The sequence below is a fragment of the Oryzias latipes genome, chromosome 16 (genome assembly GCF_002234675.1).
Source record: "Oryzias latipes chromosome 16, ASM223467v1".
Lineage (NCBI taxonomy): Eukaryota > Metazoa > Chordata > Actinopteri > Beloniformes > Adrianichthyidae > Oryzias > Oryzias latipes.
The window spans coordinates 1,202,736-1,214,834 of NC_019874.2; positions in this window are offsets into that span (position 1 = coordinate 1,202,736).

Consider the following 12,099-nt stretch of genomic DNA (forward strand, 5'->3'; position numbering starts at 1 on the left):
GTGTCCTTGGGCAAGACACTGAACCCAGCATTGTTCTTGGTGGTTATAGGTTGGTGCCAGTTTTTTGGCAGCTGAGCTGTCATCAGTGTGTGAATGTGTGTGTGCAATGTTGAATGGGACTGTGACTGTAAAGTGCTTTAAGGTTTCAAGGAAGGTAAAGAGCCAAATAAATATAAGCTATTTACCTTTTAGAGAACACCTATAGTTGAGAGCTGAATAAGCTATGCACACTGCAAAAACGGAATCTTAAGGTAGCAAAAAGACCCCTGTTTCAAGAAAAATTTTCTTTTATTTTCTGTCTTGCAAGAAAAATACTCTTACTATTATATGCATGGGCTTCTGGGACCACATGCAGCAGTGATGCAAATCTGTCCGAGACCTTACTGGAAAAAAAGATGATCTGCTCCTGAAAACGAAAACAAACTAGGCAACATCTCTTTGTCTCCTCCTTTTGGTTAAAAACACACCACTAGACTTTACCTCGCATTTACAGAGGAAAAACCTGGACCGTCCTGGAGAGCAGGGAGGAGGATCTGGCTAGTCTGACGGGTCACATTGGCGACCAGTTCATCATGAGAAAAACCTCTGTGACAGATAAGCCTGCTTCCTCCAGCAAGCGGAACTGCCTGAAGGAATCCTCAGGAGCTTCTCCAATGAAGATGCAGTTTGAGTCCAACATGTGGGATATGCTTCTGAGCATCAATGTTAAGTTATCCAGCTTCGACAGCCGTCTCTCCCTCCTTCATCGGGAATTCCAAGATATCAAGGACTCTCTGAAATTTTCTTAGTGAAAGCTTTGACTGCAGAGAACTCAGCAGTGAAAGAGTTGGTAAAATCCCTCACCAATGGGATGAGCCAACTCTCGGATGAAAACATGAAGATCAAAGAGACCTTTCTGGATCTTCAGTCGAGGTCAATGCGAGACAACCTGGTGTTCATGGGAAAACCAGAAACGCTGGAGGAAAATGCCAAGGAAAAATTTAAAGGTTCATCCAGACCCAGCTTAAGCTTCCAGAGGACAAAGTTAAGTCCATCAACTTTCACCGGGTGCACCGCATGGGAGCAGTGGGACCAGGGAGTAGCAGGACAAGTCCCATTGTGGAAAAGTTTGTGCCCCATCAAGAGAAAACTGAGGTGAAGCATTGTGGCAGGGAGCTCCGGGGGACAGAATGGATGATTCAAATCAAATCAATTTTATTTATATAGCTCAATATTACAACAATAGTTGTCTCAATGGGCTTAATACCTGTAATTGTATAGTAAACATGAAATCATAAGGACAATAAAGTCATAAATTTCAATAGGTAATGGCTTAAATGGCTAAACTAAACAGACTTAACTAAACTGACATCCCTGCCCTTAGACCCTCCTTCGCGTTGAGGAAAAACACCTAAAAAAAAAAGGATTCCGGAAAAAAAGAAGAAACCTCAGTGGTGTCCACATGAAGGAGGGATCCTCCCCCAGGATGGACAGGTGATGTAACAGAACTCTTAGAGAAGAATTAACTTATCATCCAGACAGAGTTGGGGGACGGCTAGGGGTGCGAGACCAGCCAGAGGCAGGATCCACAACCAAGTGTCGGAGCAGTAGTAGAGACGAGGTACCCGGTCAGGTAGAGGAGCACGGAATCCGGAATCACTCCGACGGACAATACATGAATAAATGATCAAGGATAGAGGAGAGGAGAAGTAGATGAGAATAGAAAACAGAACCGCAGTGCACCAAACTTTCCCCAGCTTCAAACCTCTAACAGCCTATTAACAACTAATTGTTACTGTTCAGTTTAATTCAAACATGTTAACAGTAAATTAAATCATCTCTGATTACCAGCTAGTCTGATAATAATCCTGTCCAAAGAGGAATGTCTGAAGCCTAACTTTGAATGCAGAAACTGTGTCGGCCTTTCTTACATGAGCTGGGAGCTTTTTCCATACTCAGTTCCCCAAAGACATTTCTGAGCACTGAAAGATCCTGTTCCCCATCAGAAAGAAACGTCTGAGTGAAGGGGCCGGCGCTGTCATCTCTGTGGACCAGCTTTACGTGAATGAACAGCTTCACCACGACCCAAACGTCACCCCCTGGCTCTACCAGATATTTATCCACACACCTAACACTCTCTGCACAGGTGATAGTTTATGCTTATGTTTGACAAATTTGGGCATAACTCACGGGTAATAAAAGTTTTCCACTTTTGGTTGTATCACCACAGGTCTCTTCTATAAGCAGTTGCAGACCTGTTCTGATTTAACCCTCCCCGTTCCCTTAATCATTTCCCCCTCTGCACTCTTTTCCTCTCTTTCTTTTTTCACACAATCTACCCTTCCCTTCACCTAAGATGCCACTTAACTCAGTTATTAGTACTGATCTGCACAACACACTTAGACACCCAACATGTCCAGCATTACATCTCATATACTGTGCATTACACATAATGCCGCTTAACAACCACATGATCACTAGTACGGCTATATACTTATTTTTGTATTGATCAAAAATATACATTATCTAGGTTAGTTATCTTATCTTAGGTTAGTTACATGGTAAGTGCACAGAGCCAGGACCAGAGAAAAGAGACTGAAAATAATGACCAAATTAAAAGATCTCAAAACTGACTTCTTGTTTCTTCATCCTCGCCACAGCAGATTTTACAAACGTATATTCAGCTTGTTATAATTCTAGACAGAGAGGAGTAGCTATCATGATAAATAGTGAAATTCAATTAACAGAAGTCAACATAGTCATAGACCCAGATGGAATATTTTACTACGACTACGACTAATTGTCACTCTTTCCACTCAAAACAGTCAGCTCTGCTTAGCAGCAGCCCAGCAATGCATCCACAGCACAGGGGAGACGGTCTTTTTTTTGCTTTGTTTTATGGTATGTTTGGGGGCATGAATGATGGCCCTGAGGCCTCCTGCCCTTTGGGTGCAGAGCTGGGCCCCTCTCTGGGCCCGTTTCTGGTGGCTGTTCCCTGCGCTGACACTGGCTTGGCCACTGTCTGCGGCTGGCTGGCGACCTCATGGTTGCTCGATCGCCTGGGAGGGGGGTGGGGGGCCGGTTGCCAGGGGAGGCCCTCTCCTCCCGTTTGTGCCCATCCGCACAGGCACCTAGGAACCCGCCCTCCATTCCACTTTTACTTGCATCTTAGATATTTTCATTCATCTCTCCACCCTCTCCACCTGTACACCCCCACCTTGTGGGGGTGTACAGGTGGAGGGACACGATGACACGATGAAAGACCCGGTTTCGTCTCACAGCGACTTACCCCACAATTTTAATTGTCAATTTAAACAACACACATTACACGTTGGCACCACACACAATGCATTCACACCACACACAGAGGGACCCCAGGGTTAGGGGGGCTTTCCTGTTCGGCAGAAGTGAGACCCCCTATCTTTCCTGCAGCACATACACTCCACATGGTGCATAGGTGGGATCGTGGAGGGGCGGCTTCACCCGCCTGGGTCCTCTCAGGGCGGCCAGGGTTTTGGGGGTCCTGCTGGCTGGGCGTGCGGTGCCAGGGAGTTTTTGGGGCCCGGCAGAGGTTGCTGTGTGGTGACAAGGGGCAACAAGACGGGTATGTGTGAGTGAGAGAGCGTTTGGGAGGGGTCAAGCCTGGGGGCTGCCTCGCTGATCTGAAATAAAATAATCTTTGTAGGAATAACAACTTCAAGCATTTACAGTAGTTCAAAAAGTTTGATTTTTTAGTGATGTATTGGTTGCAGTTGTTTCTTTGTTTTTTCAGTTAATAGTTAGTGAAGTATTATTCCTTTATGACCTAAAATTAAAAGCCTTAGCATTAAAGATCCTTTATAATGAAATTGGTGTTTTTAACATTGGTGGTGGTTCCCCTCTTTAAGAAGGGGGGACCGGAGGGTGTGTTCCAACCATAGGGGAATTACACTCCTCAGCCTCCCTGGGAAAGTCTATGCCAGGGTACTGGAGAGGAGAGTCCGTCCGATAGTCGAACCTCGGATTCAGGAACAACAGTGCGGTTTCCGTCCCGGTCGTGGAACAGTGGACCAGCTCTACACCCTATCTAGGGTGCTGGAGGGTTTGTGGGAGTTCGCTCATCCAGTCCATATGTGTTTTGTGGATTTGGAGAAGGCGTTCGACCGCGTCCCCCGTGGCATCCTGTGGGGGGTGCTCTGGGAGTATGGGGTCCGGGGAGCCTTACTGAGGGCTGTCCGGTCTCTGTATGACCGGAGTAGGAGCTTGATCCGCATAGCCGGCAGTAAGTCAGACCTGTTCCCGGTCCACGTTGGACTCCGGCAGGGCTGCCCTTTATCACCGGTTCTGTTCATAGTTTTTATGGACAGAATTTCTAGGCGCAGCCAGGGGCCGGAAGGGATCTGGTTTGGGGACCACAGGATTTCCTCTCTGCTTTTTGCAGATGATGTTGTCTTGTTGGCTTCATCGAACCGGGACCTCCAGTGTGCATTGGGGCGGTTTGCGGCCGAGTGTGAAGCGGCTGGGATGAGGGTCAGCACCGCTAAATCTGAGGCCATGGTCCTTGACCGGAGAAAGGTAGTTTGCCATCTCTCGGTGGGTGGAGTGTCCTTGCCCCAGGTGGAGGAGTTTAAATACCTTGGGGTCTTGTTCACGAGTGAGGGAAGATCGGACAGCGTGAGATTGACAGGCGGATCGGAGCGGCGTCCGTAGTTATGTGGTCGCTCTATCGGTCCGTCGTGGTGAAGAGAGAGCTGAGCCGAAAAGCAAAGCTCTCAATTTACCGGTCGATCTACGTTCCAGTACTCACCTATGGTCATGAGCTATGGGTCATGACCGAAAGAACGAGGTCAAAAGAAGAGCAAGAAGGGGGGTCAGGCGCTCAGCGCAAGTGAGCGTGTAAGTGCGTGTCTTCAGTTTGTGTTACCCAGTTAGGGAGAAGAATAAAAACGTTTTCTCTAAAAGAATAGACTGGTTCTTTTATTAAACCACTCTAGAAGCGCTGAGGGTCTGAACGGGGCGTTAACGTGCCCGCACCTTAACGTGCGCCTTTGGAAAAATGGAAAAATCCCCCGTAACTGAGCCCGCATCCAATGACCCGGTGCGCCTTATGGTCGTGAAAATACGGTATACTACTTATAATCCAGTGTTCAAAAAGAATGTTAAACTCTCTATTGGGGGGTGTCTTCTTTCATGCCCTCACTTCCCTGTCCTTTGTCATGCTGTCTTCTAACACGTCCTCACTTCTATCCCCTCATTCTCATGCTGTCTACTACTTCTCTGCCGAAGCAGTCCCACAACTACACATTAGGCGCACCGGCTCATGGGGCGCCCCCTGCTGGCTGAAGAAAATTTATGACTTTTAAGTGCGCCTTATTGTCGTGAAAATACGGTAGTCTAATTCAGTGTTTTTCAACCTTTTTTGAGCCACGGCACACTTTAACCTTGACAAAAATCCCGCGGCACACCAGCATCCAAAAAAAAAAAAAAAAAGCAGAAATTCATGGTCTCTATTGATCGACACCCCCCCCCCCCCCCCGCAATCTCACGTGCATTTTGTGATAATTGTGGCCAAAAAAGCAGGAAGTTGCGGCTGTTTTTTCTAAGAGATGAAATAAAAGTTAAATTAGAAAATTTAGAAACTGTTTGTTTGTCCGTTGAGGTTTCTAGACATTTCACGCGCACTCATTGTGCGCTGGGACACTGGCCCTTTAAGCCAATGCATCATGGGAGATGTAGTGTGAAAACTGCCGAAAAAGGGCAGAAAGACTCGCGTCTGTGAGCTTCATTGTTTTGTTCACGGTCTGACACCGGACTCTGTGGAAAGCTACACCGCTAAAGACGAGCTTTAGCTGGTATTTTTGTTGGAACTGAGAGAATTTATGAGCAGAATTAAGAACAAGGAAGTGAAGACTTTAACCACTTCTGATTGGTCAGACTGCTGACATGTGATTAAGCCTTCAACAATGATTGGCGGAGACAGGTAAAGGGGCGGGACTTTCCCGCAAACCGCTATAGCTGCAGGTAAATACCGTCATTCTTATCAAAATGTCTTTAATAGAATCAAATAAACACAAAGAAAAAGTAATTTTAAGATCTTTTATATTCCTCACTACTCAGTGTTTTATCAGGGCCTGTTTGGATGAACAAAGAGCTGATTTCCTGGAGATGGAAAATGTTTTTAGATCAGTGAATGATTAATGAGGGTAATTTCCCACGGCACACTTGACCATCTCCCACGGCACACTAGTGTGCCGCGGCACACTGGTTGAAAAACACTGGTCTAATTATTTGAAACACTTGTGAGTTCAAAGTTTTGTATTTTTTATTCAGAGTCAAACCATATCACTTGTTTTAAACAAAAATACTTTCATTTTTAAAAATTAATATGAAAATCCAAAAACCCAGCCAAAAAAACATGAGATTTCTCAGCATTCATAAATACTTCATAAACTAAATTGTAAGACATCAAAATAAATAGAAACATTCCAAAAATGAGATTTAATTTCCTCAATGAAATAATTAATGTTCCATTTTACAGGGTCTTCCACGTCTCTGTTTTGCAAACATAAAGGTGTCTGTCCTGGCCCTCTATGCCAGGGGTGCTCACACTTTTTTGGCGTGTGAGCTACTTTTGAATTGACAATGTCTTGAAGATCTACCTATAAATATATATATATATATATATATATATATTTATTTATTTATATATAAAGTACTATTAGTAAATGTTTGTTAGTTATGTTTATTAGTAACATTATTGTTTATGTACTGATGATTAAAAACTACACAGTGAGATTACACAAAGATACTTTTGTATTAACAGATGAGGCGTTTTATTACAAAGACAGAAAGCAGTGACCATCGTGTGTCATGCTCTGCTGTAAACCATGCAATAGGGGGAGCATCAGGCGTTTCAAAGGCGCTGATGGCTCCGTACGTAGCGCGTGCCTCGGACATAACAGCTTCCTTAATGAGCTTGTATTTATCGGGCGAGAACTGCAGAGCTGATAGCAGGAGGAGACACGCGGGGCGGCTTCAATAAACACTCCGCGTCCTCTGCCGGGAACTTGACGTGACGCGGGGCAAAGAGCAACTCTCTTATGACAAAGAGTTTGCGCTCAGTGTTTTTAAACACACGTCTGCAGTGACGTATGCATCAGAGGATGTTCGATTGGCCGTTCTGCATGTCAATCAAGTCTCGTACTTCTCGGTGAGGATTTTGATTGGCTGGTGGATTTTTTAGAGGCATGTGGCACATCTTACGGTGTGGTAGCCAGAGCCTTTGACATGCCACGGTCCACCGTGAGTGACGTTGTCCACTGGACGGCAGACCACGTCCTCCAGCTGATGAGCAGGGTCATCCGGCTTCCCAGTGGGAATGAACATTTAGTTTACTTCCGGCACATGTCACATACGTCATCAACTTATGTCTGTGCGTCGAACAACACCGGATGTTACAGAACTATCTCCTTTGATGTAATATCTACAGCGTTTCTTTTTAGCCTTCGACGCTAATTCACGTTAGCTTTAGCATTACCGTAATTAATAAGCTTCAAAACAATGTAGGTTGTCGATTGAGGAATATAACATATTGAAAATGTCATATTACATGTTTACAAATATATTTCACAACAGATACTTGATAATACTTAATATACTTACATTTTTAAGTCGTCTTCCTTGCACAACCGTCCGCCATTTTTGAATAATTCAAACGCAATGCATTGTGGTCAATACTCACCAATCAAGTGAGCATCGAATCACACTCGCTTTTAGTAGAGACTTCTGGGAAATTTCTAGTGCACTCGATTTTTGAAATGTAGATTCGGACACCCCTACAAAATGGCGACCGCACTATATAGTGCACTATACAGGGGTTAGGGCGGTAATTTGGACACAGGGGCTGTGTCCGAATTACCGCCCTAACCCCTATATAGTGCACTATATAGTGCGGTCGCCATTTTGTAGTGCTGTCCGAATCTACAGTTCAAAAATCATGTGCACTAGAAATTTCCCAGAATTCTCTACGAAAAACCAGTGTGGATCGATGCTCACTCGATCGGGGAATATTGCCCAGAATGCACTGCGTTCATACCAGAATGCATTGCGTGTGACCCACAATACACCGCGCTTGAATTATTCCAAGATGGCGGACGGTTGCGCGAGAAAGATGACTTAAAAATGTAAGTATATTCAAAAGTATCAAGTATCTGTTGTAAAATATATTTGTAAATACGTAAGATGATGTGTTTAATATGTTATATTCCTCAATCGACAACCTACATTGTTTGGAAGCTCATCAATTTCGGTAATGCTAAAGCTAACGCTAGCGCGAATTAGCGCCGAATGCTAAAAATAAACGCTGTTGATATTACATAAAAAAATGAGTGAGTTCTAACCGTAGTAATAAGTTATTAACACATTTTTTAAATGTGTTTATATATGTAGGGACTGACGAGGATAAGGAAAATCTGATCCATCTGTGGATGGAGAAAGATAGCCTGTTTGTTTTCAGGCAAGCTCGTGCCGGATGGGAGTAAGACACACTTAATCAGATTTGTATTTATTTATCATTAAACTGTAATCGTTGTCATGTTGGGGTAAAGGTTGTTGTTGAAAGAGGAGAGGAGGAAAGAGCACGAAGGGACAAAGAGTGACAGGAGAGTCTGTTAAGCTTACCTGAGTTTAAAATATTGTTCACAAAATGTAACGTCATCGTTGTTTTTGCAATTTGTTTAATAAATGCAGTAACAAAAATGAATTATTTACATGCATTATTTAAATCTGAGCCATTTTTAACAATCTCAAAAGAATTTTCATATAAATATCAAATGTACATATTTACATTTTCGTTTTATATGTTAACATTTATTTTTATACATCTTAACAATAATCCTGGTCTTCTAGAGTCATGTGTGTCACAGTTGGAGCTGAAAGGAAAGCAGAGATTTGTCCTCGCAGACGGACGCCACTTTACCCGTCCTACTGGTTCCTGCTGTGGCTCAACATCTGTGGCTCCAAGCAGTCCCCTTCGCTGATGCACAGATTGTGCAGAACTGGACTGCAGGCAATGATTTTCATTGCAAAGGTTGGTTTTACTTCCAGTGCCCCCAGAAATATTGCTCTCCTCCTCATCTTCATAATGCCAAATGCTCTCTCCACCACAGAGTGTGCCTTGGCGTGGTGCTGGTTGTAACGGGCCTGAACCGCATTCCTCATGAGTTCCCTGTAGGGTGTCAGCAGCGTGATGGGATGAAGAATGCAGGGATACCCACCATCACCCAAAAGGATCCTTCAGGTGGGTAATGTTTGATTTACATAAATTGGGCTTTTACGTAGAACCTGTGAACTGTGGACTGATCCTTGATTCCCAACAAAAATATCTCTAAATTTGGCATTAGTCACATACAGCCTGCAGTTGAATGGAATAAAAAAGCTTCCTGTTAAAATAACAAGCTGCATTTTCTTTTAGGGCCTATATTCTTATGTGGCAGCCATCAGTGTTCCCCACGACCTTTTGGAAGGTGGAAGACCAAGCAAGCTGCTATAAAACCAGAGGTGACTAATGGCAATTCATTCCCACTGGATGCTGGGTGACCCTGCTCATCAGCTGGAGGATCCGGTCTGCCGTCCTGTGGACAACGTCACTTACAGTGGACCGTGGCATGTCAAAGGCCAGGTTACCACACCGTAAGATGTGCCACACGCCAGCCAGAAAAGAAACACCAGGACCTCAGTCTCCTGTACACCCCCCAGCGTGTGAGGAACCCAAAGCTGCTCCACCAGATGCTCAATGGTCCTGCAGGTCAACCGATCTGCGGGTCTGCCGGTCTGGTCTTGTGTGGGACTGACCGTCAGCGTGAAGGGCCACGACAGACACCTTTATGTTGGCAAAGCAGTAGAGACGTGGAAGACCCTGTAAAATAGAAAAATAATTATTTCATTGAGAAAATGAAATCTGATTTTTTTTTAAGGTTTCATTTTATTCTGATGTCTTAAATTTTAGTTTATGACGTATTTATAAATGCTGGAAAATCTCGTGGGTTTTTTTTGGCTGGGTTTTTGGATTTTTATATAAATATTTAAAAATTAAAGTATTTTTGTTTAAAACAAGTGATATGGTTTGACTCTGAATAAAAAATACTAAACTTTGATCTCACAAGTGTTTCATGTATTTAGACTATACAGTTCATAATCCAGTGTTGAAAAAGAATGTTAAACTCTTACCCAGCAGACTGTATAACCTTGAGCACCCAGAGGAAATCTTCTGAGACGTCTGTTCCTCCTCCTTGCTGTCCTGTGATTCTGCATATCTGCTCGTTTTTGGTTTGATCTCACGAAAAACGGTTGAATTATTGCCAGGAACACGGACAGATTCATATATAAAGCTATTTTCAGTAAGGTAGAAGATAAAACTACAGAAAAAAAATGCTTCCTCGCAAGAGCCCGTAAATCGTTCAGCGGCACAAAAATAAATATTGCCATGGACTAATGACTTGAGGGTTTATTTATCAACAAATACATAAAATCTACACCAATGTGTTTGTAATCTTATTTTTTATAAATCAGCCACGTTTTCACAGCAGATTCATAAATAGTCTTCATAATATGTTCATATTTATTATATTTTTACTTTGACAAATGGGTGTCATTCTCGGCGTTGAATAGAAGTAGTTCCCCTCCAGACCAGGTGGTGGCGGTAATGCGCCGCTTTGTTTTCGTGCCAAGCGCCATTTGAAAACACCCGAAAGAGAAAACTAGTGAGCACGGGTGTTCGAATTGTTTTGAAAATTCAGAGAACTATATAGAGAACTATATAGTGCCGCACTATATAGGGTTTTAGTAGTTAGGGGTTAGGGCGGTAATTCGGACACAGCTAGGGTGTGTGAGGCTCAATGCATTCCTTTAATATGCTGTGGTTGATTGGGTGAATGAGAGTCAGGTGTGTGGCATTCAGGAAGTGTGCGCTGGGGTTGCTGGGAGATGTAGTGTGTCTAGATCTCTGGAGCCCACCGGTGACCAGAGGGGGAGACAGAGCTCTGACTTGTGACAGATGGATATCTCCAGTATTGCTCATCATTTTGGCTGCATCAGTATTGTTAGTTTGGGGATGTGGGGCTGTAAGCCAGCGGAAGAGTGTGTTAACCATTGACTGTTGGAAGTGGACTGAGCGGGTGTGAAGTCACCCATAGAAAATGCCTTACTTCCGGCTCCAGCAAAATATGAATGTTGCCATGTTGGAGACAGACAACATGGTTCGTCTGAGTCGGTCTGAGTCAGCGTTTCTATGGCAACTATTGTCGGCAGTCAGGAGTAAGCTTGTTCGAAGTCCACACCTCTTTCACTGAAAGCGGATCAAGAGAATCTGTCAATCAAACGTTCGAGGTGGGGACATCGGGCACCACATGCTTTTACTGAGGCATCTGATTGGTCAGTTTATAACATGAATAACTTGTGACAAAGAAAAAATATCATGATAATAATTGGGAAATTAGCACAAACATGAAGAAAAAGGTATCAGAGCAAGAATGGTTATTCTGACAAATGGAATGACTAAGGAATAGCTCTTTATTCCTCAGTAGAATTCAGTAGAATTTAGGCATCTTGGAGGTAGTTCCTACTTGGAATGTTAGGGGGGAGGATTTCTCAGTTCCTTTCCCTTTATGCTGTCAATGTTTTTTTCTTCTTTTTTTTTTAACTTGTCCTGTCCAACAGCTGAGCAAACAGATGAGAGCTGAAGGCCTCTTGTGTTGGACATATTTTACTTTAACAATAGGGGTTATAAATCTTCTGACAAACCAGAGGTATGTCTAAACAAACCCCTTCTGTAATTCAGGCTAAACTTTATTCATCTTACTTATATTTGTAATAGTTGCTGGATGTTTATCATTACGGTCAGGTTGATAACTCATACAAATCTAGAAGGGGCGGGGCCTGTCCAGACACACACTCAAATGTTATAAACATACCTGTTGGCTTCAAAAATATTCACATGTCAACATGTACACAATACAAATAATGTTCACACATGGATACCTATGCATTCAAACCAACTAGTGTGTAACATTTCATTCAGTCACGCAAACTATTTGTGCAAAGGTGAGCTAACACCTGTGCTCGTGTGAGTGTTTATGCTTTTCT